Here is a 27954-nt window from a genome sequence, read left to right as displayed (position 1 = left end):
GCCTCTCTCATGCTAGGCCGGGAACTGTGCATGCCCCTTGACAGGCTCCGCCCCTCCACACCTCAGGCACCTCCCTCTGGGGTCAGAGCCTCAGTCACTCGTCAGCAGACGCGGATGAAGCAACGGTTTGACCAGTCAAAACGAACCAGGGTGCCAGACATCAATGTGTCAGACTGGGTCAGGGTCCGCAGGCCCCACAGGGACAATAAAATGGCTTCATACTGGTCCTCTCCTCTCCAAGTCACCCGTCAGCTGGGCCCAGCCACTTACCTCCTCAGCGATGGCACTTGGTGGCACTCCAGTCGTGTACGGAAGGTGTCAGCTCCGCCACACACAGCTGGTGACACAACCTTAGCCATTCCCTCAGCATGGCGAGATGCCCCGGGGCTTCATGCAGCTCCTACATGGCCCCAGACATTCCTGGGCCTGAGCTTCCCCTGCCTTCTCCCTCCCCACCTCAGCCTGCCCAGCCTCAGGCCGCCCCGCGACCTGTTCGCACACGTTTGCGCCCTGGCCAAATAGAGGACTTTGTGTCAACCTTTCATGTTTGAAATCCTGCCGGGGGGGGGGGATGTTATGTCTGCACACATCGACAGTGCTGCATTTGATTTGGTGCTGTTCTATTGTGCTGGGATCGATTGGTGATGCCTGCGGGCTCTGGGTTGTTTGATCGGGTCTGCCTTTGATGCTGTGTCAGTCTAAATAAAGAATGCCACGGAGAGGTTGTGTCGAGCGACAGCGCTGTGTCCTGACGTGATTTCTAAATACAATACGTGCTTCCCGTTCTCGTCAGAGAAGGGGTCATGGAACTACACAGGCTTCCAAAAACCTGGCTTGTCTTATTTAAAAGCCAAAGGAGTGCTCTATGACCGTGTGATCGACCGTTTCATCCAGAAAGAAAGGAGAATGGATTTTGTCTTCAAATAGACAACACTGGTGAGTCAAATGTATTTTTTGTATTTGCTTAATGTTTAATTGTTTTTATGCCCAGCGGCCCGGCTGGGATGTGTTTGTTGAGTTCTTGATAGCATAATATGCCCAGCGGGATTACTTCCAGTAAGGCTGTACGTTACACCATGTCGCCACACGATGTCGATGTTGTGAAAGTGAAAAGTGTCAAATAACGATGATTGTGATGATTACCACTTTTGCGACTAAAACATTGTAGCATGGCGATATGATGGCTTTCTTTGGGTAATTATGAGGAGGTGACGTCTCACCGAAGGCCTAGGTCTGAAATGCACGGTCCATATATATATATATATATATATATATATATATATATATATATATATATATGTAAATAATTTTTCCTGTATCCGTGTATATACATATACATATACGTATGTGTGTGTATATATATATACACACACACATATCTATATATATATATATATATATATACGTATGTGTGTGTATATATATATACACGGATACAGGAAAAAAGATTTTAATACATTGCACTACAGGCCTGTTTCATGCATCTCGCACTCATCAGCTGCTAATGTTTTTTCCACAGAGAATCATATAGTTTACGTTGCCCAGCGTCATGCCCCTAATTTCGGTTGGACAGCGACCAAACAGATGGGGAACCATTCAAATTATAACAACCAACCAATGGAGGGGTAGAAAACATTACAACCAATGGGACGAGTTTGTTTTGAAAAGCATTTAGGGGTCAGGGCACTGTTGAAATGACATACATTTAAAATATAACAAGGTAATTTATGTGAATTATATATTGAGGTGGTGTTGGGGCACAGCTGGAAGGACAGGCAGTTAAAATATAAAAAAAAATATTTCCAAAAAACGAATAAATGTCATATGTGTATCATCTAATGGGGGGGGGGGTAATATAGACGTTTTACTTATAGTTACAAAGGAGATTTTTTTTCGGCCATGAAGCTTGTGTTGTAGGATGAAATAACCTGCTGAACATTTGGCATGCAGCTGTAGCTCATTTTGACAGTGTTGCTGTTATGTCTGTGATGCAGATTGGGCGGCTGACAGACGCAGCACAACTGGTTATTGTATAAGCCTAAATGAAAATGGTCCTTTGGTTTCATGGAAAACCAAAAAGCAGTCCACTGTTGCACTATCCACTTGTGAGGCAGAGTAGATGGCTTTAGCTGCAGCTACACAAGAGTGTATGTACCTAGTACAACTACTGGAAGGTATTGACAGATGTCAGTACGCACCACCTAAGGTCTATGAGGATAACCAAGGAGCATTAGCATTGGCAACGAATCCTGTAAGCAGACAGAGATGTAAGCACGTTGACATAAAGTATCACTTTGTAAGGTCAACTGTGAATGATGGAAAAATAATTATGGAGTATTGCCCAACAGACCAGATGGTAGCAGATGTGATGACAAAACCTGTAACAAAATCGAAGTTTGCAAAGTTTATGTTTGGGGTGTAACCATGTAAGTGAAAGGTTACATGATGCAAGGTAGAAAACCTTATGATGTTTTGAGTTAAGAAGATGAACAATATGAGAGCAAGTGGGGGTGCTGAAATATATGAAATATGTGCTCTCAATTGTAGAAGTAAATCTTTATTTTTGTATTAACACAGGCAAACTTCATGAGTACATACGGGTACTGTGTGACGGACAATGATAACAGCCAATGAAATGCGCTGAGATTGACATGTGGTCTGTGCATATATAACAGTGCATCAGTCAATAAAGTTTCTCTTTCTACGTTTGATTCCGGTAAGAGAAGAGTTGACACCCCACTGTGTATTTAATCCTCCATAAAGTTAACAATTATTTCGGTCTAGCACTAGGTATACACGTCAGAATCGCTGAACAATTCAACTCTGACAACATACGGTCTTGTGACCAACCACCTTGGACAAAAGTCTGACAGTGTCAGAAATGTAGGATGACCATATCACAATGTGACCTAGCAGTAACTCACAATTTATTTGCTGCAGAATCTTTGCTGGCGCTAAACACAGAGTGTTAGCGTCTGTGACCCAAATTCGATGGATTCAAAAAACCACCCTATCAGTCATGATGCACTACAATAACAAAATGCGCTCCGCATCAGGCCACTGCCTAGCATCAGCAATGCGCTCAAACAGAGAAAAAAAGGTGTCTGGATCCCGTTCACTGGACGGTGTGACAAGACGCAAATTGTTGGCATCAAACCGGTCTGGAGAATCACCAGGAGATATATGAAAGTCCATACTTGAATCACCTGTAGTAATTCTGCCTGTCCTAATTAAATCCAGCTTAAGTGTGCTGCAGCTCAACCTTTGCTTGCTCCAATTTCAACTCTGCTTCATGTTTTTTACTATCATACTCTAGCTGCAACAAGAGCAACTCTTTCTGCTGTTCAAATGTGAGACTACTACCTATGGGTGGCTGGAGAAGCGGACCAAGCCTCTTCTCTGCCTTACTTAACAAGACCTTCCAATCCAACTGGGACTTCACTGTGGCCCTAACAGTGTCTCTACTTTGCCTTCTATCACCAACATCCAAAGAATAATATTATTTCATCCCACAACACAAGCATCATGGCCAAGGCACAGACCCCCTCACCACAACCAAACACCTCCAACTGCAAATGCCGTGTTAAGCCATTGTGTCCTCTAGAAGGAAAATGCCAGATAGAGCGAGTCATCTACCAGGCATCGGTGACAAGAAAAGATAACTACAATGTAGACACTTACGTTGGATTAACAGAGGGCCCTTTGAAAATCAGGTTTAACGCCCATATGAGTAGCTCCAGAAATGAGCACGCGAAAAATGCAACGGCCTTAAGCCACCACATTTGGTCATTGGTAGACAAGAGTATCAGTTATTCTGTCGCTTGGAAAATCCTTGCAAAGAGTAGTGCATATTCAGTTAGGGGTAAAAGATGTAGCCTGTGCTTGGCAGAATTTTTTTAAATTATTTGCAGACCTGATGTGTCCACCTTGAATAATAGAAACGAATTGGCCACCAGTTGTAGACACCGAAAAAATATCTCCTTTGTAACTATAAGTAAAACGTCTTTATTACCCCCCCCCCCCATTACATGATACATAACTGACATTAGGTTTTTTAAAATATGCTTTTTTTAATATGCCATTTTAAATATGTATTTTTTTTAAAAATATGCTATTTTAAATATGTTTTTTTTTAACTACCTGTCCATCCAACTGTGCCCCAACACCACCCCAATATATAATTCACATGTTACCTTGTTATATTTTTAATGCACACCATTTCAACAGTGCCCTGGCCTCTAAATGCTTTTCAAAACAAACCCCAGTTCCATTGGTTGTAATGTTTTCTACCCCTCCATTGGTTGCTGTGCATCATAAGTACCTACCCCATTGGCTGTTATAATTTGAATGTTTCCCCATCTCATTGGTCGCTGTCCAACCGACATTAGGGGCTTGACGCTGGGCAATGTAACAGTATGATTCTTTGTGAAAAAAACATTAGCAGCTGATGAGTGCGAGACGCACGAAACATGCCTGTATTGCTAAGCATTAAAATATTTTTTATTGCATCCGTGTTGATATTCCGCTCATTAGTCGAGCACTCAACACCATTGATGGTTTCGGAAAAAAACGCTATATATATACACTCACTGGCCACTTTATTAGGTACACCTTGCTAGTACCGGGTTGGACCCCCTTTTGCCTTCAGAACTGCCTTAATCCTTTGTGGCATAGATTCAACAAGGTACTGGAAACATTCCTCAGAGAGTTTGGTCCATATTGACATGATAGCATCACGCAGTTGCTGCAGATTTGTCGGCTGCACATCCATGATGCGAATCTCCCGGTCCACCACATCCCAAAGGTGCTCTATTGGATTGAGATCTGGTGACTGTGGGGGCCATTTGAGTACAGTGAACTCATTGTCATGTTCAAGAAACCAGTCTGAGATGATTCGAGCTTTATGACGTGGCGCGTTATCCTGCTGGAACTAGCCATCAGAAGATGGGAACGCTGTGGTCATAAAGGGATGGACATGGTCAGCAACAATACTCAGGTAGGCTGTGGCGTTGACACGATGCTCAATTGGTACTAAGGGGCCCAATGTGTGCCAAGAAAATATCCCCCACACCATTACACCACCACCACCAGCCTGAACCGTTGATACAAGACAAGATGGATCCATGCTTTCATGTTGTTGACGCCAAATTCTGACCCTACCATCCGAATGTCGCAGCAGAAATCGAGACTCATCAGACCAGGCAACGTTTTTCCAATCTTCTATTGTCCAATTTCGGTGAGCCTGTACGAATTGTAGCCTCAGTTTCCTGTTCTTAGCTGACAGGCGTGGCACCCGGTGTGGTCTTCTGCTGCTGTAGCCCATCTGCCTCAAGGTTCGACGTGTTGTGCGTTCAGAGATGCTCTTCTGCATACCTCGGTTGTATTGAGTGGTTGTTTGAGTTACTGTTGCCTTTCTATCAGCTCGAACCAGTCTGGCCATTCTCCTCTGACCTCTGGCATCAACAAGGCATTTTCGACCACAGAACTGCCGCTCACTGGATATTTTCTCTTTTTCGGACCATTCTCTGTAAACCCTAGAGATGGTTGTGCGTGAAAATCCCAGTAGATCAGCAGTTTCTGAAATACTCAGACCAGCCCGTCTGGCACCAACAACCATGCCACGTTCAAAGTCACTTAAATCACCTTTCTTCCCCATTCTGATGCTCGTTTTGAACTGCAGCAGATCGTCTTGACCATGTCTACATGCCTAAATGCATTGAGTTGCTGCCATGTGATTGGCTGATTAGAAATTTGCGTTAACGAGCAGTTGGACAGGTGTGCCTAATAAAGTGGCCGGTGAGTGTATATGTGTGTGTGTGTGTGTGTGTGTGTGTGTGTGTGTGTGTGTGTGTGTGTGTGTATGTATGTATGTATGTATGTATATGTATATATATATATATATATATATATATATATATATATATATATATATATATATATATGTGTGTGTGTGTATATGTACATATCGACGTGCCCCAAAGGAGACACGCCAAGTGAGAGGTCCGAAATTTAATTACGCACAGGTGTAGTTAAATTTCCCTGTCCTCTGCATCTTCCTCTGTTACACCAGCCACCTGCATGACCTCCCTCACCACATCCATAAACCTCCGCTTCGGCCTTCCTCTTTTCCTGGTGTAACGGGGGCAGTCCTATGCTGTTCTATGCTGGTCAGCCTGCTGCATGCCCGTAACTCTCATCATTAGCTCTGCGTTGTGTTCTAGTTGGGTGGGGCCCCAGGTGTTGTGGGGGCCCTCAGTCTCTCATCATCATCATCATCATCATGATCAAGGAAGGAGGGGGGACACACAGGACTCTATTTGGCCCACCTTGCCATTTATTTTGGTTTCAAACCCTTCGACAAACGCCCAGTCCTCCAACGGGAGCGGCGTTTCTTACGGACGTGGGGGTCGAAGTTCAACCACTGCCCGGACTTCACTCGTGTGCGTTAGAAGGAGAAACCGTCCACGGGACTCCGATGTAAGAAAGGATAAACAAGGATTTTATCCCACAGCTTGCAGTATCTTCTTACAGGGATACTCAAGGTTACGTTCTCCTCAACCAGCAAAACTGTCCTACGGTAAGAAACACGCGTGGCTCGGCTCGATCGCTGCTTGACACTCCCCCCACAAAACAAAAAATGGCCTCTCCCGCGTTCCCTCTTCCGTGTACCCACAAGACCTCTCTCTTAAAGCGACAGTACATGTATATGACGGTCGTTGTAAAACATACATAAAAGTAAATAATGACATAAAATAAAATGTAGTAAACACAAATAACAGCACACATTGGATTTGGTGATATTTCATACTCAAACAAAATAAAATAAAAACATTAATTTTAACCTGGTTACACTGGCAACGCCATAATCAGTATCCTTCTCAATATACCAAGCATCTCTTCTCCACACATGTCCAAGCCATCCCAATCTTGCCTCTCTTGCTTTGTCTCCAAATCGTCCAACCTGAGCTGTCCCTCTAATATAATCGTTCCTATCCTGTCCTTCTTCGTCACTCCCAATGAAAATCTTAGCATCTTCAACTCTGCCACTTCCAGCTTTTCGTCAGTGCCACTGTCTCCAAACCATATAACATATCTAGTCTCACGATATCTCATATCTTGTAAACAAATAACTTAAACTGCTACTACTACTATTACTACTACCACTACTTTCAGCTGCTCCCGTTAGGGGTTGCCACAGCGGATCATCCGTCATTTCTTCCTGTCCTCTGCATCTTCATCTGTCACACCAGCCACCTGCATGTCCTCCCTCACCACATCCATAAACCTCCTCTTTGGCGTTCATCTTTTCCTCTTCACTGGCAGCTCCATATTCAGCATCCTTCTCCCAATATACCCAGCATCTCTCCTCAACACACGTCCAAGCCATCTCAATCTTGCCTCTCTTGCTTTGTCTCCAAACTGTCCAACGAGAGCGGTCCGTCTTATATAATCATTCCTAAACCTGAAGCTCTAGAGAACAAATAAATAATCTTTATAGGTGATTCTACCTGAGAGGCATTTTTGAGAAATAATGTTGTATCATCTGCCAATGGACTTATAAGAAGATTATGATCTGCAACAGAGATACCTTCTAACCTACTGGATTTAATACAATGGCAAAAAACCTGAGCCAACAGGAGGAAAAGGTAAACAGAAACAGGGCAAACTTTTCTCACCCCTCTCTGTAGAGAAAATCTTTGAGTTTTATTTTAACCATGTTTTAGTTTAACCGAGCTATTACCATTAACACAGAGAATTTTCATAGCATTACAAAAATATGTCCCAAAACCAAAGTGTTCAAGACAAACAATAGATAGATAGATGTTTTATGGAGTCAAAAGCTTTGCAGAAGTCCGGGAAAAAATATGAAACTTTTGCCTAGAATTAGATCAGAATAGTCTATGAGGTCTAAGACCAATCTAATATTATTGTTAATGTCTACCGTTCATGAATCCAGATTGATTTTCATTAATTATTGAGTTTGAGACCTGCTTGAATCTTTTAGCTAAAATAATAGCAAAGACTTTTTAATCATTATTGAGTAAAGTTATTGGTCTCCAATTGCCCAGCAGAAGCAGATCTTTCTTTGGTTTGGGAATTAAACATATTACTCCTTGTGTCATTGTAGTAGGAAGAGGGGAATGCTGGATACTTTCTGAATAGACCTTATGAAGAAATGGTGTGAGTAAATCAGAGAATAATTCGTAAAATTCAAATGATACCGTGGCAGGAATGAGGAAAAACACAGGAGACCAAGGCGAGTTTGAGGTTTATTCCTCAACTCCAAAAACCAACTGCAGCAGGAACAACCCTGCACCGGCGAGCCCGGGAACGTAAACCACGCCCCCAGCTCACAGTCCTGCTGGGTGAGAAGCATAGCCCCTAGCGTCCGCCACACAGCACCCCCCCCCCGAACACCCAGAAGGGACTCATGGAAAGAAAATTAGTGTCTAAATGGAGGCTTAAGCAGCCTGCCATAACGGCTGCGCCGTCACTCAGCCGAAACAGTAGGTGAAACACAGTCCAAAGCCGGCCGAGAAGCAGAACGCTGAACCCGTGAAGACACTGCCGGGGTCCTGGAAGGAGGACGACCCCAACGGGGAACCTGGGCCGGAAACACAACTTCGCCTGCCACCCTGTGCGCCGGTTTAAGCCTATCAAGCGTGACACGCTCCCTACGCCCACCCATATCTAGCACAAAACCCTTAGGACCCGTCTCAAGAACCCGAAATGGGCCATCGTATGGGGGTTGGAGGGGCGAACGGTGAGCATCATGCCGTACAAAAACAAAACGAGCCGACATGAGCTCCGCAGGCACGAACGACCGTGGAAAACAGTGGTGAACAGGGCCTGGAACCCGAGTGCTGTCGGACAAAAAAGGATAAACGGCCGGACGGGGTCGAGGAGCGGAACTCCCAAGCAAAAATTCCCCAGGGATGCGGAGCAGCTGACCGAGCACCAGCTCAGCGGGTGACGCGTCGAGGTCCTCCTTAGGAGCCGAATGCAACCCGAGCATAACCCAAGGTAAACGATCCACCCAGTTACCATCCGAGAGCGCAGCGCTGCCTTGAGCGACCGGTGAAAACGTTCACACAAGCCGTTAGCCTGAGGGTGATACGCGGTAGTGCGGTGTACCTGCACACCCAAGGATCGCGCAAGTGCCGACCAGAGCTCTGACACGAACTGGGGGCCCCTGTCTGAGGTGATATCTGACGGAGTGCCGAAACGGGCGACCCAGGAGGAAAGAAAAGCGCGTACAACATCCGAGGATGTTGTGGAGGATAGAGGGACAGCCTCTGGCCACCTGGTGGTCCGATCTACCATTGTGAGCAGGTGCGTAAAACCCTGTGAAGAAGGTAGAGGGCCCACCAGGTCCACATGCACGTGGTCGAAACGTCTGGCCGGGATCGGAAACGGTTCGAGGGGCAATTTAGTGTGCTGGTGGACCTTAGCGCGCTGGCACGCTACACATGCAGCTGCCCACCCCTTGACGTCCTTGCGGAGGCCAGGCCAGACGAACTTGGAACCGACCAACTTCACCGACGCCCGAACTCCAGGGTGCGAGAGGGAGTGGATCGAATCGAAAACTCGACGGCACCAGGCCACTGGAACAACGGGGCGGGGACGGCCGGTGGAGACATCGCAGAGGAGGGCAGGACTGCCTTCCTGCATCACAGCGTCCTCTAGCTTGAGACCGGTACGCGTTGACCTAAGGGCAAGGACGTCCGGGTCGCTGGGCTGGTCGGCAGTCATAGCGGAGAAATCCACACCGAGGTGCACAGGACACACAAGCACACGCGACAGACAATCAGCAACAGGGTTGGACTTCCCGGCCACATGCTGAACGTCCGTTGTGAACTCGGAGATCGCCGCTAGGTGGCGCTGTTGACGAGCAGACCACGGCTCAGTCACCTTGGACATGGCAAAAGTCAGCGGCTTATGATCCACATAAGCCGTGAATGGGCGACCCTCCAGCAGGAAGCGGAAATGCCGGGTTGCAAGGTGCAGTGCCAGCAACTCCCGGTCAAAAACGCTGTACTTGCGCTCGCTATCCCGCAGTTTGCGGCTAAAAAATGCGAGTGGCTGCCACGCATTCGCTACACGCTGTTCAACCACAGCCCCCACGGCTATGTCAGACGCATCGGTTGTTAAAACTATGGACGCCGTGGGTGTGGGATGGGCGAAGAGGGCAGCGTTAGCCAGGGCGCACTTAGCTCTGTCAAAGGCCTGGACCTGTTCGGGAGTCCAGTCGACAGGGTCGTTAGCCTTCTTAAGCCGCAGGGCTTCGTAAAGTGGCTGAAGGAGGTGGGCAGCACGATGGAGGAAACGGTTATAGAAATTCACCATGCCCAAGAATTCCTGCAATGCCTTAACAGAGACTGGGCGGGGAAATTCCGCCACCGCTTGCACCTTAGAAGGCAACGGGACCGCGCCTTGCGGCGAAATGCGGTGACCCAAGAAGTCAATCACCGGCAGTCCAAACTGACACTTGGCCGGGTTGACTATCAGGCCGTGTTCGTCCAGACGTCGGAAAACCTGTTTCAGGTGCGCCAGGTGCTCTTCAGCTGATGGACTGGCCACTAATATGTCGTCGAGATAAACGAACACGAAAGCAAGGTCACGCAACACCGAGTCCATCAGCCTCTGAAAGGTTTGCGCTGCCCCCTTCAAGCCAAAAGGCATGCGCATGAACTCAAAAGCCCAAACGGGGTGATCACTGCGGTCTTGGGCACGTCCTCTGCGTGCACGGGAACCTGATGATAGCCGCGCACCAGGTCCACCTTAGAGAAAATAGTGGTACCTGCCAGGCGTATGGAAAAGTCCTGTATGTGTGGGATGGGATAGCGGTCATTGGTGGTGATGTTGTTCAGGCGGCGAAAATCGCCGCAAGGCTGCCACGACCCATCCGCCTTGGGCACCATGTGAAGCGGCGAGGCCCACGGGCTGTTGGAACGCCTCACTATACCCAGACGCTCCATGATGGCGAACTCCTCCTTAGCTATAGCCAATTTTACCGTGTCGAGGCGCCGCGCGCGCGCAAAAACTGGCGGTCCCAGAGTGGGAATGAAATGTTGTACCCCGTGTTTAGCAACCGCGGTGGAAAAGGCAGGCGTAGTCACCGATGGAAAATCCGCCAGCAAACGCTGAAAAACATCCCCTAATGCTAAAAAGTTAGCGTGTGTTAACGGCCCAGCTCCCCCTGTCTCGCACGGAACAGTGGCGAAAGACACAGCATCAATTAAACGGCGGTTTGCAACATCAACCAGCAGACCATTAGCACACAGAAAATTCGCGCCGATAATAGGAACAGTAATGGCAGCCACTACAAAGTCCCACTCAAAATGGCGCCCGTGGAAGCAAACAGTCACCAACCTTGTGCCAAACGTCGCAATGGATGAACCGTTAGCTGCACTTAACTGTGGGCCGCCGCCTTCGGCCGACCTGTCTGTCTTAGCAGGAGGGAGTAGGCTCTTTTGCGAGCCTGAGTCCTCCAGAAACCGTCCTCCTGACATCGTGTCCTTAATGAAGAGCAGCTCACTACGTCTGCCAGCGACCACAGCTGCTACTGAGCGCTGGCCCTGGAGTTTCCCGCCGCCTCAAACGTGCACGGAGGGACGCAGCGCCTCGCTTTGCCGCCGAACCGCTGGTGGAAGAAACAGAGGCCTCTCCCGCACCGTCTCCGGGCAGTTACTCCAGCCATCACTGCCGGGTCTGCGTCCTCCGACGTCGGCTGCAGAGGCTCCGATGCCACACTCTGCACAGAGAACCGTCTGGTAGCCAGCAGGGCCCGATCGGCCTCCTCAGCCAAACCTCGGCAGTCACCAGCGGCCAGGCACGGGGAGTTAGCCAAAGCCGCGCGCACAGGAGACGGGAGCTGGCGCAGGAAAACGTGCGGGAAACGGAACCCACCTTCGTCTGAGCCTAGCAGCGACAGCATATTGTCCATGAGATCCACAGCCGTCCCGTCGCCCAAACCGGATAGGGAAAGGATTCTATCTGCCCTCTCTGCGGTAGATAGGCTGTACCTCCGGAGCAGAAGATGTTTGAGGGCGACGTATTTATCGTGTTGCGGAGGGGCGCGCAACAGCTGCATGGCCCGGCGTGTGGACTGCTGGTCCAGCGCAGCGACGACCAAATAGTATCTGTAGTCGTCCGCGGAGATTCCACGCAGGTGGAACAGCGCCTCGACATGCTGGAACCACGAGGCCGGGTCGCTCTGCCAGAACTCTGGGAGTTTCACAGCCGCGGCGAGAACGGCCGGCTGTGAGAGTTGGGGCGGCGTGGCCGAAGTGGATTCACACTCCTCTTCTGCTCCAAACATGTTCAATTCGGGGTCACCAATGTGGCAGGAATGAGGAAAAACACAGGAGACTAAGGTGAGTTTGATGTTTATTCCTCAACTCCAAAAACCAACTGCAGCAGGAACAACCCTGCACCGGCGAGCCCGGGAACGTAAACCACGCCCCCAGCTCACAGTCCTGCTGGGTGAGAGGCATAGCCCCTAGTGTCCGCCACAATACCACCATTGCCAGGTGATTTATTGTTTTGGAGTGAATGTATTCCCTCCTTAATATCACATTCTGATATTGGAGCTTCACATGATAAACAGTCCTCCTTACTTATAGGATCAAATTCATCAAGATGTTGACTAAACAAACTAAAGTTAATTTAATTGAACTTTAATCTGTATAGATTAGAATAGCAATCATAACAAAATTTAGATATATCATCTGCATTATCAGTAAAAGACCCGTTAATATTCAGCTGTGACAAAATATTATATTTTGTTTCTTTGCCTTTCTAATTGGAAGAAAACAAAAAGCTGACATTTGCTCTCCTTGTTCCAGTCATTTCAAACTGGATCTTACAAAGGCCCCCTCAGCCCTCTTTATACAAGTCATCTGCAACTCTGCGAGCTTAACAACGTGTTTATCACGGACACGCACTGTCTCCTTCAACCTGCCCAGTAGCAGCGACGATGAGTACACCCACAACCCCAACAGCGAAACAAGGGTTTTTTTTAGACTCTCCCCACCAAAACTACAAACCTCACAAAGGCGGAAAACGAGGCGGGGGAGAAAGAAGAGACCAAGCCCCCATCCGCCAGAGCCAGAGTCACCTCACGGATACCCCGATAGGACGAGACACAGTGATCAACATATCAGGTACCCCCCTCCCACCAGAATATACTTCTTTATTATCTAAAGGCCTCAGTTTCGCACCCACATACCATGCTAATGAATTCCAAACCAGAGTTGACCTCTTCAAATTCTACAGGAGCCTCCATCTAAAAGCCTGGTACCACTCCAACCCCCAGGATGCATGTCTCAGAGCATCACAACACCCGGACACCGTTGCCACTCCCACTACCAAGACCTTCAAACCCAAATCTACCTTCTGCCCAGCAAGTAACAACGCCTGCCTAACAGCTTTTACCAGAACAGTCTCACGTGAAGTACAATCCCTCTTCCAGACTAGCAATCGCACTTCTCGCTCTAACCTGTCCAAATCAGAAAATACAGCCTTACGATGGCTCTCTGAAAGGATGACTTGATAATAAAAAGAGCAGATAAAGGCGGAGCAGTGGTAATTTGGGGCAGGGACCTATACATTGAAGAAGCCCATTCACAACTGTATAACCCAGAATACTACACCCCTCTGTCATCCAACCTATTAGATTACATGAAACGCGAATTGGAGGATATCTTGAACAATGCCGTGGAGAAAACAACTCATAACAGATAAAGAACAAAGCTTTCTCCTCAACAAAAACCCCACTATGCCCGCATTCTACGTTAGCAAAAGTACACAAGAACGCATCCAAACCACCAGGCCGACCGATTATCAGCGGTATAAACTCCATCTCCGAGCCTGTTTCTCAGTACATCGACTATTTCATTAAACCTTTTGTCTCCACCCTCCCTTCCTTAATCCAGGATCCTGAGAAAAATCAACAAAATCCAAAACATTGGCGATGGCTACATTGTAACAATGGACGTGACGTCACTGTACAGCAATATCAAGCACGAGGAAGGTATTGAGGCAGTAAATCACTTCTTTCAGTCAAGAACGGATGAAAACCCACCCAATGATTTTATCCTGAGATTGATTGAATGGACTCTCAACAATAATATCTTTGTTTTCCAGGATAAACTATTCAGACAGAAGCGTGGCACTGCCATGGGAGCTCCTTTTGGAGCCAATTATGCTTGTCTGTTCTTAGGGTTCTGGGAGGAGAAATACGTCCTGGGACCTGCTAACCCCCACTGGGAGAAAATAATCTGGTACGGGAGATACATTGATGACCTAATTTTCTTTTTCAATGGTGACATAGAAAACCTTACTAAATCCAGCTCAGGAGATCTGCACACTTCTATGTTTCGCAAACCCACTGACCGCAACACTATTCTGCATGCTAACAGCTTCCACCCTCCTCACCTCATCAATAACATCCCCTTTGGTCAATTTCAGCATCTCTGGCGTATATGTGACCAAGACGAAGACTTCAACGAAAAAGCAGAAGAAATGCAACAACGCTTCAGTGAACGTGGCTACAACCACCACGACCTGGTAACGTCACACAACAAAGCCAAAGACATGGATAGACAGAGCCTCCTACACAAACGCCCAAAACCTCCACAAAATGCAAATGTTTATTTTGTATCCACATATAGCAAACAGCTTCACCAAATCCAAAACATAATAAAAAAGAACTGGAACATAATCCAGAGTGATCCTTCCCTTGAAGAACTCTTCCCTGACCCCCCTGCTTTTGCTTCCAGGAGAGCCTCCACCCTGCAGGACAAACTGGCCCACAGTTACCCCCCACCCAAAACCCCATGGCTACGCCGACCCGTAGGTAACTACTCCTGCAGTCAATGTCGCCACTGTGACAACATTGTCAAAACGGACACCTTCTCAGACACATTTTCCAACAAATCATACACGTTGAAACACTTTGCTAACGGCAGCACTACACATGTAGTATACCGCCTTGAATGTCCCTTTGGTTTTTTTCAATAGGCAGAACCAGAAGAAAATTTAAAGACCGACTCGGCGAACATAAGACTGCAATCCGCACAAACAACTTGAACTATCCCATGGCCGTCCACTACAATGAGGCAGGCCACGGCAACCCCTCATCTCTTAAAGCAATGGCTATCGAGGTCATACCTCCCCATATTAGGAGAGGCGACCGCCTCAAAAAACTTCTTCAACATGAGACGTATTGGATCTTTACTTTGCAAGCCACTAAATCTCCTGGTCTAAATGACGAACTTGATTTCCTACCATTCCTGTGATGTACTCTCTCAGCAGTCTCTTTTTACTCCATTCCACTCTAAAGGTTTTTTTTATGTCTTTTCCCTCCTGCCTAGATCATAGACTTCCCTCCCCTGTCTAGATCATAGGCCCATAGGCTCTTTAGCCTACGCACCTCGTATCACCATATTATTGTTTTTTATTTTCACAAATTTCACATGGCTTTTCAACATGTAGGTGTTTTTAGCGCCCCCCACAGGCAGAACTGGTGCATCACAGCCCCATGGTCGACAACTACAGCTGTTTACCATCACCCGATTGAACCACCCCAGCTGCTACAAAATATTTGACTGTTCATTGCCTGTCATGACTTGGATTAAGACGAAAGTCGAAACGCGTCAGTCTTGTTGCATTGCCCTTGGATGAATAAATTCAATTTCTTTCGGTTTACGGAGTGCCTCAGTTTTCAGTAATTTTTCTGTGTTTATCATTCACTTCCTCTGGTGGCAAATTAGTGAGGGAAGCAATTTCACAAACCACCTTCTCCTCCATGGCGTGTTGGCCTTTGGCATAATCACTTCCATATTGCCTTAAATATTTACCACTTTCATATTTTAGGAGCTCCCAATTACAACCAAACAATCCCTCAGCTTGTGCTTTATTCCAATAAAAGGAAAAATCTGTTCCAATTCCATTTTAACAATAGCATGTTTTCGCAAACAGTTATTCATTTTCCAAAGAGAGCAACCTCTGATACTACCATAATCAGACACAAGTCTGACAGTAATTTAGATAGATGGCTTTGTGGTCTGTAAGTGGAGTAGCCATCACTTTGACTGTACACAAATCCTTAGGCAAGTTTTTAGAAACAAGCCAGTAGTCTAAGCGTGATATTCTAGACTAGACTGTTGCTCCAAGTATAAACTCTGTCAGTTTTAAATTCCTCTCTCCATATATCTACAATATCAGATCTATCCATCAGGCATGAAAACGGGTCAGGGGTGAAAAAGGAGAGAAGGATACGACCCTCTAGGGGGGTCCAGGGGCATGCTCCCCCGGACGAAAATTTTGAACATTTTATATTTGAATGCATCAATCTGGTGTACTTTGAGAGAAAAATCAAGCATAATTACAAGACAGTATGTATATGTTCACATTATGCTTTATAAGAAACGAGACTTGTTACGTCTCGCCGCTCCACACCCGCTCTGCAGTGTAACCTTGGCCAAGGCTCAACGTCTCCCCGCTCCACACCCGCTCTGCAGTGTAAGCGTACCCGGAGCTCTGCCAACTCCACCTGATGCCTGTTTCCTCGTTACCCCTCCACTCACCTGTTGGCAATCACCTCCCTATATCTGGCTGTGTCACTCTCAGCTTGTTGCCAGTTCGTGCCGTTCCCTGGGAGAGTACTTGTCCTGCTCATCGAAGTTTGTTTACTTACCTGGATCTTCCCTGGAGATTTCTCTGTTGGACCTTCCTCGTTGCTCCCCTTCCCCTGTGCGCTGCTTTCCGTTTACGAAGAGGATTTCTTCACTCCAGCGTTGCTGTGATTTTCCGTTCTCCTTTGGTATCCTCCTGTTTACCCCCCCCCTCCTGCCTGGATTAAAGGGCGACTCCACGGTTCCCGGCTTAAAGGTGGACTTCGCGTTTCCTGGTGAGAGTGGACTTGCTGAGTTTTCTCTTCAATAAATTAGCCTGTTGGTCCCGCTATATTGTGCCTTCTGTGTTTGTGCTCTTGGGGTCGGGTGCAAACCCTAACAGTACGAACTGGCCGTGACGACCCCAGCCAGCACAGACGGCACACCCACAGCCAATCCGGTGCAAGCAGCCCTAGTAAAACAAATTCAGATTACCAACGCCCATTCCCAGCAATTACAAGAGGCTTCGGTTGCTGTGCAGGGTCTCCAGTCTCAAGTTCAACCCCTGCAAGCTTCTGTGGAAGCTTTAGCTGTCCAGCAGGCGGCGATGGCGAGTCAGCAGGCAGAGATCATGCAACAACTGCAGACCATTTCAGCAGCTCTTGCCAACCAGCAGCTGAACTAGCCTGTACCGCCAGCAAGTGCGCCCCCTGTGGCCGCCGCTCCAGTAGATCCTCCGGTTCCTGTTTATTTACCCCGTGGAACCATCATTACCAGTCCACGCCCATTTGACGGTAACTTTGAAGCTTGCTCTACCTTCATTATGCAGTGTGAGCTTGTTTTCACACACCAGCCCACCGTGTTCTCCAGTGATGCTGTTAAGATCGCTTACGTGACCAACCTGCTCAGTGGTCGAGCAGCGCAGTGGGCTACGTCTTCTTGGTCCATGGGGGCCAGCTACTGTAACTCTTATAGAGACTTTGTCGCAGAGCTACGTAAGGTTTTCCACCATCCGGTAAGCGGTCGGGATTCTGACTCACGACTGAATAACATCCAGCAGGGCGGCGCCAGCGTCACAGATTACTCCGTCGACTTCCGCCTGGCTGCCGCTGAGAGCGGATGGAATGACCAGGCCCTGCGTGCCACTTTTCGTAGAGGATTGAGCGAGACGGTGAAGGATCAACTTGCTACCCGAGAAGAACCCTCATCTCTGGATGACCTCATTGCTCTCGCTATCCGCATTGATGGACGTATCCGGGAGAGAAAGCGTGAGAAGGCCTTGCGTGGAACTTCCTTCAATCCCAGAACTACCTCTGCGTCAGACCGAACCGCTGTTCCCGTTTCCCCGGCCAATCCCTCCTCTGACTCTTTCGCGACAACGCCACCTGGGGATGTAGAAGAGCGGATGGAGGTAGGATGTGCTAGACTTACTCCTGCTGAACGGGAGAGCCGATTCAAGGCAGGTCTTTGCCTGTACTGTGGTCTTAAGGGGCACCGACTCCGCGACTGTCCCTCACGGCCAAAAGATTAGGCTTACCAGGACCAAGGGAGATCCTAGTAAGCCGCCTTTCCTTCTCCCGTGGGTCCGAATCTCGCGGCCATCTTGTTCCTATTGCTTTAGTCTGGGCGGGCCAGAGACTTTCCCTTGGAGCCCTGATTGATTCCGGAGCAGATGATAGTTTTATGGACCTTGACTTTGCCTCGCAGGCAGACATTCCCCTTGAGTCTCTTGGGACCCCCATTGATGCGTTTGCCTTGGATGACCGGAGATTAGCCTGTATCACACAGCGGACCGTCCCCGTTACTCTCACCGTTGCAGGTAACCACACAGAGACAATGCAAGTTTACATCATACGTTCCCCGCTTAATCCAGTTATCTTGGGACGCCCCTGGCTCAGACACCATGAACCCCACATCTCTTGGTCCACAGGCACAGTCCTTGGATGGGGCTCTACTTGCCATGCCCAATGCCTTCGTGCAGCTCCTAGTGCTACGCCTTTGAGCTCGCCTACTCCCCTGCCTCCTGATCTCTCCTCCGTGCCCCCTGTGTATCATGACCTTGGTGAGGTATTTAGCAAGACCCGTGCTAAGTCACTCCCGCCTCACCGCCCGTATGATTGCGCCATTGATCTCCGTCCTGGGGCTACTCTTCCCAGTAGCCGCCTCTACAACTTGTCACTCCCTGAGAAGGCGGCCATGGATGAGTACATCACCGAGTCCCTTGCTGCAGGTCTCATCAAGCCCTCGTCTTCCTCTGTTGCTGCAGGGTTCTTTTTTGTGAAGAAGGACGGGGGACTTCGACCTTGTATTGACTACCGGCAACTGAACGCAATCACCATTAAGAACAAGTACCCGCTTCCACTTATGAGTTCGACTTTTGAGCCTCTCTCACAGGCGACCATCTTCACCAAGCTAGACCTGAGGAGCGCTTACCACCTCGTGCGAATCAGGGAAGGCGATGTGTGGAAGACCGCCTTCAAAACACCCCGAGGCCACTATGAGTACTTGGTGATGCCGTTCGGACTCACAAACGCACCAGCAGTGTTTCAGGCGTTTATGAACGACGTACTCCGTGACATGTTGGATGTGTTTGTCGTCGTTTACCTGGACGACATCCTCATTTTCTACCAGTCTCTTGAGGAACACGTCCAGCATGTTCGCAGGGTACTGGAGCGCCTCCTCCAGAACCAACTCTACGTCAAGGCGGAGAAGTGCCTGTTTCACTCCCCCTCTGTGGATTACTTGGGATTCATCGTAGAGAAGGGACGGACCAGAGCAGACCCCCGCAAGGTCCAGACAGTGGTGGACTGGCCGGAACCTACCAACCGTAAGGAGCTGCAGAGTTTTCTAGGGTTCGCAAATTTCTACCGGAGATTCATTCGCAACTACAGCCAGCTGGCAGAACCGCTTACTGCGTTGACCTCCCCAGCCAAACCCTTCATCTGGACCTCTTGATGCAACATGTCTTCCGGCTTCATGGCCTGCCATCAGATGTAGTCTCCGATAGAGGTCCTCAGTTCACCTCACAAGTGTGGCGTGCATTTTGTAAAGGCATCGGAGCCACAGTAAGTCTGTCTTCGGGCTACCACCCCCAAACAAATGGTCAGACCGAGAGGGCAAACCAGAGCATGGAGACAGCGTTGCGTATGTAACAGCAAGCCCTCCACCTGGAGTGACTACCTACCGTGGGTAGAGTACGCCACCAATTCCCTGGTCAGCTCTGCATCTGGACTTTCTCCATTCGAGGCATCCCTGGGGTATCAACCTCCCCTGTTCGACCCACAGCAGGATGAAGTGGCCGTTCCCTCCGTACAGCTCCACTTGCGACGCTGTCAGCGTGTCTGGAGGACCATCCGGACAGCACTGCTCAAGGCTGGGGAGCGCGCTCGCAGAGGGGCTGACCGGCGACGTACCCCTGCGCCGGAGTACAAGAAGGGACAGAGGGTCTGGCTGTCCACAAAGGACGTTCCCCTCCAGACAACCGACAAACTCTCGCCCCGCTTCATTGGTCCTTTTGAAGTCCTGAGCCCGGCAGCTGTTCGGCTGAAGCTGCCTTCCTCCATGCACATTCATCCTGTCTTCCACGTCTCTCGAGTTAAGCCCGTCTCCAGCAGTCCTCTTATGCCCCCGGTTCCTGAGCCTCCGCCTCCGGAATTTGTAGATGGTCATCCTCAATGGAAGGTCCGCCGGCTGCTTAAAGTCCGGCGCTGCGGCCGCGGGTTCCAGTATCTCGCGGACTGGGCAGGTTATGGACCTGAGGAGCGCAGTTGGATTTCGCGGAAGCTCATTATGGATCCCTCTCTCCTCGCCGACTTCTACCGGGGGCGCCAGGTCAGTCGCCAGGTGGCTCCCGTAGAGGGGGGGGGGTACTGTTACGTCTCGCCGCTCCACACCCGCTCTGCAGTGTAACCTTGGCCAAGGCTCAACGTCTCCCCGCTCTGCAGTGTAAGCGTACCCGGAGCTCTGCCAACTCCACCTGATGCCTGTTTCCTCGTTACCCCTCCACTCACCTGTTGGCAATCACCTCCCTATATCTGGCTGTGTCACTCTCAGCTTGTTGCCAGTTCGTGCCGTTCCCTGGGAGAGTACCTGTGCTTGTCCTGCTCATCGAAGTTTGTTTACTTACCTGGATCTTCCCTGGAGATTTCTCTGTTGGACCTTCCTCGTTGCTCCCCTTCCCCTGTGCGCTGCTTTCCGTTTACGAAGAGGATTTCTTCACTCCAGCGTTGCTGTGATTTTCCGTTCTCCTTTGGTATCCTCCTGTTTACCCCCCCCCCCCTCCTGCCTGGATTAAGGGCCGACTCCACTGTTCCCGGATTAAAGGGCGACTCCAGGGTTCCCGGCTTAAAGGTGGACTTCGCGTTTCCTGGTGAGAGTGGACTTCCTGAGTTTTCTCTTCAATAAATTAGCCTGTTGGTCCCGCTATATTGTGCCTTCTGTGTTTGTGCTCTTGGGGTCGGGTGCAAACCCTAACAAGACTGACAACTTCTCTCATGAAATGCGCAAGAGCGCAGCTTTAATATAGGGTAATAGTGGCAAAACAAGATAGGAATACTAACATGTGCATGGGTGTAGTTTATATCTTTTTGGCAGAGAATGCACCGTGCGAATCCTTGTTTATTGATGTTCCGGAAGACATCTGACAGATGGAATGAAAGCTCTAGTTCTTTCATTCTTATTTCCCTTCTAGTTTAAGCCACGACCAATTCCAGCTGCATTTGATGCCTGCATCCACTTCTTTTACAAGAAGAGCATCTTTCTCTCCTAACACACTCATTCTGGAAAAAACAATGTTAACGTTAGTGGGGTTAACTTCTAGCTTAATTGATAAGTGGTGGTTGTTCAAACTTGGATCTGACGTTACATGTTATACAGATATATCTGTCCACTTGAAATCCACTTGAAATCAGATGTGTAAACGAGTGTTTCACAAGTTCAGATAAGTAACTTAGACTATAGGCCTAACGTTACCCTAACCCACAGAATAAAATTGAAAATTGTTTTACACACAACGTTAGGCCTACATACATAGTTGGATTTCAGATTAAAAGGTATCCGGTAATTACAGTTATAATATAGTAGGTTAATAAGTAACATTACGTCCCTTCCACTGACTAACATTACTCAACATAATTCTGTGAATGTAAACTTACACGATGTATTTCGCTACGCTCGCCTGCGCTTTAGCGTGATCCTGGAACAGCCAGGCACTAGAGAGCCCCCAGGCTTGCGCCACTCATAAATCGACGGTTACAGTCCAGTTCGTTGATATAAGCCTGTCCTGTGACACATACACATAAGACAGTGAAATTATGATATTGTTAACGTTCGCTAACGTAACGTTAGCTAATTCGTTGACACAGATTCTACAATGTGAGTTAGCTAACTTAGAACACAAAAAGCTAGCTAACATTAGCTAGCTAACGTTAACAGTACCTCAGCCTCCCACCGCACCAGTTCCTCAGTCCACATGTCCTGGAATGGGTTTTAGAGATTTTGAGAATTAGCCAACAGTTAACGTTCATCGGGTTTCTTTTTGTGGGATAACGTTAGCTAACGTTACCCTACTAACTAGCTCGCTAACAATTTTCCACAAGATGCAAATCTCTCCACCTGTCTGTGTGGAATATAGCTAACGTATGCGTCGATGACACGTGGATTCTTTATTAAATCTCTAGCTAGTGATAGATTAGCTACCTGAAATCATGTAGGACTAGGCTATGTCAACAGAGCTCCCGAGTAACGTTATACATCAGGAAATATTGAAATGATTGAAACGCTCACCAAATCAAGTCAGGCAGGCATCAGTCAGCTAACGTTAGTCCAAAGAGTCGTTTCCCTCAGCCCCATGGAATGCTCAGCCCCATGGAATGCTCAACCCCGCGCGCTGCTCCATCAATCGCTTTTGGTCAGCACAAGCACTCGCTGCACGAGCACTTCATGAACCAATCGGGTGGGGGTACCTTCCCAGAGAAGACTGGTGACAGGAGGCCCCTCGCGCTCGTAGGGGGAATATTTTGGTCAATGAAAAAGTCGAATTCGATAAGCCAGCTCACCATGGCTCCGCGCTCTCGTGTATAACTCCATGTCCGCCCCCCCCCCAAATATTTTTTCATCGGATCTACACGATTCACGTAGGTCACCTATTTTGGATTCAAAACGGCGAATTTCGCCGAAAGGTGAGTGATTTTCATGCCTGATCCATGAACAGCTTTAAAGAGGAATTTTGATTAGAACTTTGAAATGGGGGCCACCGGTCAATAGCTTTGTCTAAAACAACATTAAAGTCTCCTCCTATTAACAAGTAAGCACCTGGATATTTAGATAGCCACTGTTTAAGCTTGCATTCTAGGTCCATTAGTAGGACATCATTACTAGACTTTAAATTGTACCCCTAATTTGTTATGATAAGGGTTAGGGTTAGGTAGTTAGTGCAAAATAACACCATCATAATTATTTTTCAAACATGAGACCCCTTCAGATTGTTCTCTGCCATGAGATAACCATATATCGTTGCCCCATTGTGAGCTCCAAAAAGTGGTATCACTAGGAAAAGAATGGGACTCTTGGAAAAAATACAAAATCAGTTTTGAAACTTTTTGTAAACAAAAATAAGGCGTTACGTTGGGCATTATATCTTAACCCCCTGGCATTCAAAGATAGAACAAGACATGAAAATATGAAGAACGAACAATAGAGCAACATATTAGTAATAAAGACTTAAAGTAGAACAAATATGTTGAAGTGTGCAGCTGCACCATTACACTGAAAAAGACAGAAAGGTCTTGGTAATAAAACTGAAATACTCCTGTCATCATCTAGTTCACAATAAAAGTCTCAAAGCAAAAAGAAAAAGAAAAAAAAGTCCTCCGTTGACCTCTAAGTAGGCTTTGACAACTTCTACTCCCTGAGAATTTAATTCAGCAAAACAAAACAAACACAATACCAAGACGGAACATGTGCGGAAGATGACTGATCCTTTACTTACACAGGAGTAGGTTAACCTCTAGGTGTTAATTCACCCTGGCCCTGGATGAATGCTCTGGCTCCAACGAAATAAGCTACCTTTCCCTCTGCACGCGCTTTCACATGCAACCTTCGAGAGACCTTCACCAAATTTTAGACCTGTAGTCTTTAAGTAGGATGAATTCTTTGCAGCTCTCCATATAGCATTTCAGTAGAAGTGTGAAGTAAACTGAATGATGATCGCCCTGGGTTGGACATTATTCTCACTGCTGGGTGTTTTAACAAGGCGATGCGCAAAATCTATGGCAGCAGGGACCTCATCTTTCTTGTCTGGAAGGACATGCTGGCAAATCTTTATAACCTCAAACTGAATGTTCTCCTGGGCAGATTCCTGAACACATCGTAGCTTTAAGTTGCATCGTCTCATGTATGATTCCAACTCATCCTAGTTACGTTTTTTCTACTTGTTCCACTCTACGTTCCAGACTGGTCAGTTTGGCAGTGATCGACTTATTTTAGAATTTTACTACTTCTTCTTGCTTCTTTCGGTTTACTGGCGGATTGCAAACAACTTTAACGTGCATACCATGACCTACTGTACAAGAGTGTGTAACATCATATCATTTTACCTTATTAAATTCTACCCATCAACCTTTAGTCCATGGGCCAGAGCCCAAAATTTCCTATTTCGGTACACTCAAGGTGGCAAAACTTACTTATAATTTTTGAAAGGATCCATGTCTGTAGATTATATTTTGGTATGATAACCATTCCTGAGTGGCAGCTGTATCACAGTTATCAGCTCATGAAGTTAACCACCCCCTAAAGTAAATTGCATTTTAGACGCTGGTGCATATCCTGGTTTAGCCTCATGGTCAGGACATTTTTCAATGTTCTATAATATTGTCTTTGGTATCATTTTAAAGGGGACCTTCTTAGCTTTCATTCAAGCCCTGTTGTGGATATTTCTCACAAATATAGAGGTCACTTGAGCTCTTCAACCCGTCAATAACACACATCTTTCTGCAATGTTCGCCTAAACTATATACTTTCTTTTAGCCCTGTGGCATCTAGGAATATCAGGGACACAAAACACAAAAACTGGAATACTCACAGGACTGTAAAGATTCAGGAAATGTATAATATACCCATACTATTTCATTGTGTGAGGTGATTGTGAACCTTAAATTAGAAGGGCATTATTACTAAGAAACTAACTAGACCAAAGCCAGTTAGTCCATGGGTCAGACCAGATATCGATATCACCCAAGGTGACACAACTTCACTGGTGCCATTTTATTTGGTACACTAACAGAAGTAAAATAATACATGATAACCTTTCCAAATGAGCAGCTATTTCATTTTTCTTTCAGGAAACCTGTTTCTGTGCCTCTCACGATTGTGTATTTGCCCAGATTTTTACAAATATAGCATTTCAACACCCCTTGTACTGATTAGCCTAGCTTAAACTCTGGGACAGTTCTTAGTTGGACTCAAAGACCTCTGCATTGAGTCTGGCATGATTGCAGAAGGCTCAATTGCTGGTGTTATGGATGGCCGCAAGTACAACAGGGCAGTGCGACTACACAAGCTCCTGTATGAGGCTCTCATGCGACTGACCTTGAATGGTTTCCTGTCCTGGTTGGAAGAAACTCACAGGAATGACATGGTTCACCTGAATGAGACACTGAAGACCATTGACAGCCTTGGGAAAGAAGTCTCACAACATGCTTTGAAGGAGGTCCTCGAGAACAGCTCTTGTACACGCATCATGGATCTATTTGAAGTCTACCGTGAGTTCCTTAGAGGTGGAAACGGCAGCCTCTCGAACTTCTGGATGTCCTATTTGGACATGGTTGAAATCTTGTTGGGGCTCATCCGAGCATCCAGAGAGGGAGACTGGATGCTACACTTGGCTAGCATTCGAGCAATGATCCCATGGTGCTTTGCTTATGACAGGATGAATTATGCACGCTACCTCCCCTACTACTACGCCCAGATGTCTGAGCTGCCCATCACACACCCAGATGTGTACACAGAATTCATGGAAGGAGGCTTCTCAGTCCAACTGGGCTCCACCAATCCCTTTGGCCGAATCCCTGTTGACCAAGCTATAGAAGAAACGGTGAACAAAGACACCCAAACAGCTGGAGGGACAAAGGGATTCAGCTTGAAGCCAGGAGCTGTGACCAAATATTATCTCACAGCTGAGTATAGAAGCATGTACCTCAGACAGCTGAGAGACCTGACAGGTCAAGGCAGGTGCAAATGGTCTCATCCAGATCTACAGAGTCCAAGGATCAAGAGAGATGAAGCAGATGTCCAGTCTCTCATGGACCTTATGGAGAATAACTGGCTCAATCCTATGTCCCCTGATGAGATTGATTTGGTTAGCCTCTCCACTGGCAACATGGCTCCACCTGATGTGACCATAGATCTCTTGAGAGCTCTTGAGAAAGGAGAAGAGGCCTACCAAGCATTCCAGCAAACAAGGTTAGATGCAGACCCACCACCTGTGAAATTCCACGACAAGATGACCAAGCAAAGTTTGAAAACATTCTCCAATGTCAGCACAAAACAAGCTCATGGAAAGAAAGCACAGGATGTGGTTCTGAAGGCAGATAGAAACCTTTTCAGTCACATGATCCTGGTGGCTGAAAGCAGGAAGGTGAATCTGAAGGATGTCCTTGCCTACCCATTGGGCCCACTACCATGGGCACTGGCAAATGCTGATGGGTCCTTACGAAAAACAAACAAGGCTGCACTTGCCAGAGAGCTTGAAAAGAATGTATCTCCTGCAGAAGACATCCCAATCCCATCTACTTCCATCATTGATGGGATGAGCCTGTTCCAAAAAATGAATGGCAACAACAAAACCTTTGCACAGGTGGCAGAGTCAGCCTTGACCCAGGTCCTCCATGAGGGAGCACAGAGTGGGAGGATTGATGTTGTTTTTGATGTCTATCCCCAGACTTCGATCAAAGATGCTGAACGACTGAACCGGGGTGAAGACATCACTCTCCAGTACAAGAATCTTGCAGGGGGACACCATGTCCAGCAGTGGAGAAAATTTCTGTGCAGTTCCTCCAACAAGACCAGTCTCATCAAGTTTCTGGTGGAAGAGTGGAAACTCCCACGATACAGAGCTATGCTGCATGGCAAGGTGTTGTACATGACCTGTGAGGAAACCTGCTACAAGTTGACAGAAGATGGGTGTGAGGAAGCAGCAGAACTGCACTCCACACATGAAGAAGCTGACACCCGTCTGCTCCTGCATGCATTGCATGCAGCAAATGCGGGCTCAAAGTCAGTTATCATCACAGCTGAGGACACTGATGTCATGGTGCTTTGTCTTGGCTTTCAGAAGGACATCACCTGTCCCATCTACCAGAAGTGTGGGACTCAGAACCGCACACGGTTTGTCGACATCACCAAACTGGCAAGTTCACTTGGAGACAGCATCTGTGACAGCCTAATTGGCTTACATGCCTTCACAGGCTGCGACACTGTCAGTGCATTCGCTGGTCGAGGGAAGCTGAATGCCCTGAAGATAGTGAGAAAGCACACTTCCTGCCAAGAGACTTTTAGTCAACTGGGACAGACATGGAATGTGAGTGATGAGCTGTTCCAGAAAATTGAGCAGTTCACCTGTCGGATGTATGTTGCTAATAGCAGCACTGCTGAGGTGAACAAACTGCGTTACCAGCTCTTCTGCACCAAAAGGGGAGAGGTTGAGTCCAGCCAGCTGCCACCATGTAGAGACTGTCTCTTTATGCATGTTCAACGAGCCAACTATCAGGCAGCAATATGGAAGTGCTGTCTGCAGGCTAACCCTGTGGTGCCAAGCCCTACTGAGTATGGATGGACAGACGATGAAGGCAAGCTGGCCATTTACTGGATGCGCTCCCCACTTGCACCAGATGTGGTCTTGGAAATGCTAACATGCAAGTGTGTGCATTCATGCAAAATGCCAAGCTGCATGTGCCTGTCAAATGGACTTCCATGCACAGACATGTGCAGGTTACAGACCTGCAGTAACCAAAAACAGCAGGATGGTCCAGAACTGGACTTTGAACTTGGGGAGTCAGATGATGAGAGAAACGAGCAGTTTGATGAATGACAGTGTGATGATTCTGATGGTATTACTGTGGTAGTAGTCTATTGATGCACAGGATGTTGATTCTGGACTTGGTTACCCAGAGCTTGATAACAATAATGTAACCATATTCACATATATCCATTACCCTACCCATTACCATTACATATACCCACTAATGATATGGGATTACATGTATCATTGACTAAGTATATGTAAATGTCAATGTTGTTTAAAATATTAAAATAGTTCATTACCTCACTATGGTATTCC

At 47.5% G+C, this 27954-nt stretch overlaps 1 long non-coding RNA gene across 1 annotated transcript; it reads left to right on the top strand.

Moving 5' to 3' along the window:
* Positions 1 to 894: 894 nt before the first annotated feature.
* Positions 895 to 15055, top strand: LOC130109545 (uncharacterized). The gene is made up of 3 exons (XR_008810012.1): positions 895 to 936; positions 14784 to 14860; positions 15025 to 15055. It is a non-coding gene; the product is annotated as an uncharacterized LOC130109545 (long non-coding RNA).
* Positions 15056 to 27954: the final 12899 nt, after the last annotated feature.

The sequence above is a fragment of the Lampris incognitus genome, chromosome 3 (assembly GCF_029633865.1).
Source record: "Lampris incognitus isolate fLamInc1 chromosome 3, fLamInc1.hap2, whole genome shotgun sequence".
NCBI classification, from domain to species: Eukaryota; Metazoa; Chordata; class Actinopteri; order Lampriformes; family Lampridae; genus Lampris; species Lampris incognitus.
The sequence above is the reverse complement of the archived record's forward strand: the minus strand, read 5'-3'. Positions and strand labels throughout refer to the sequence as shown.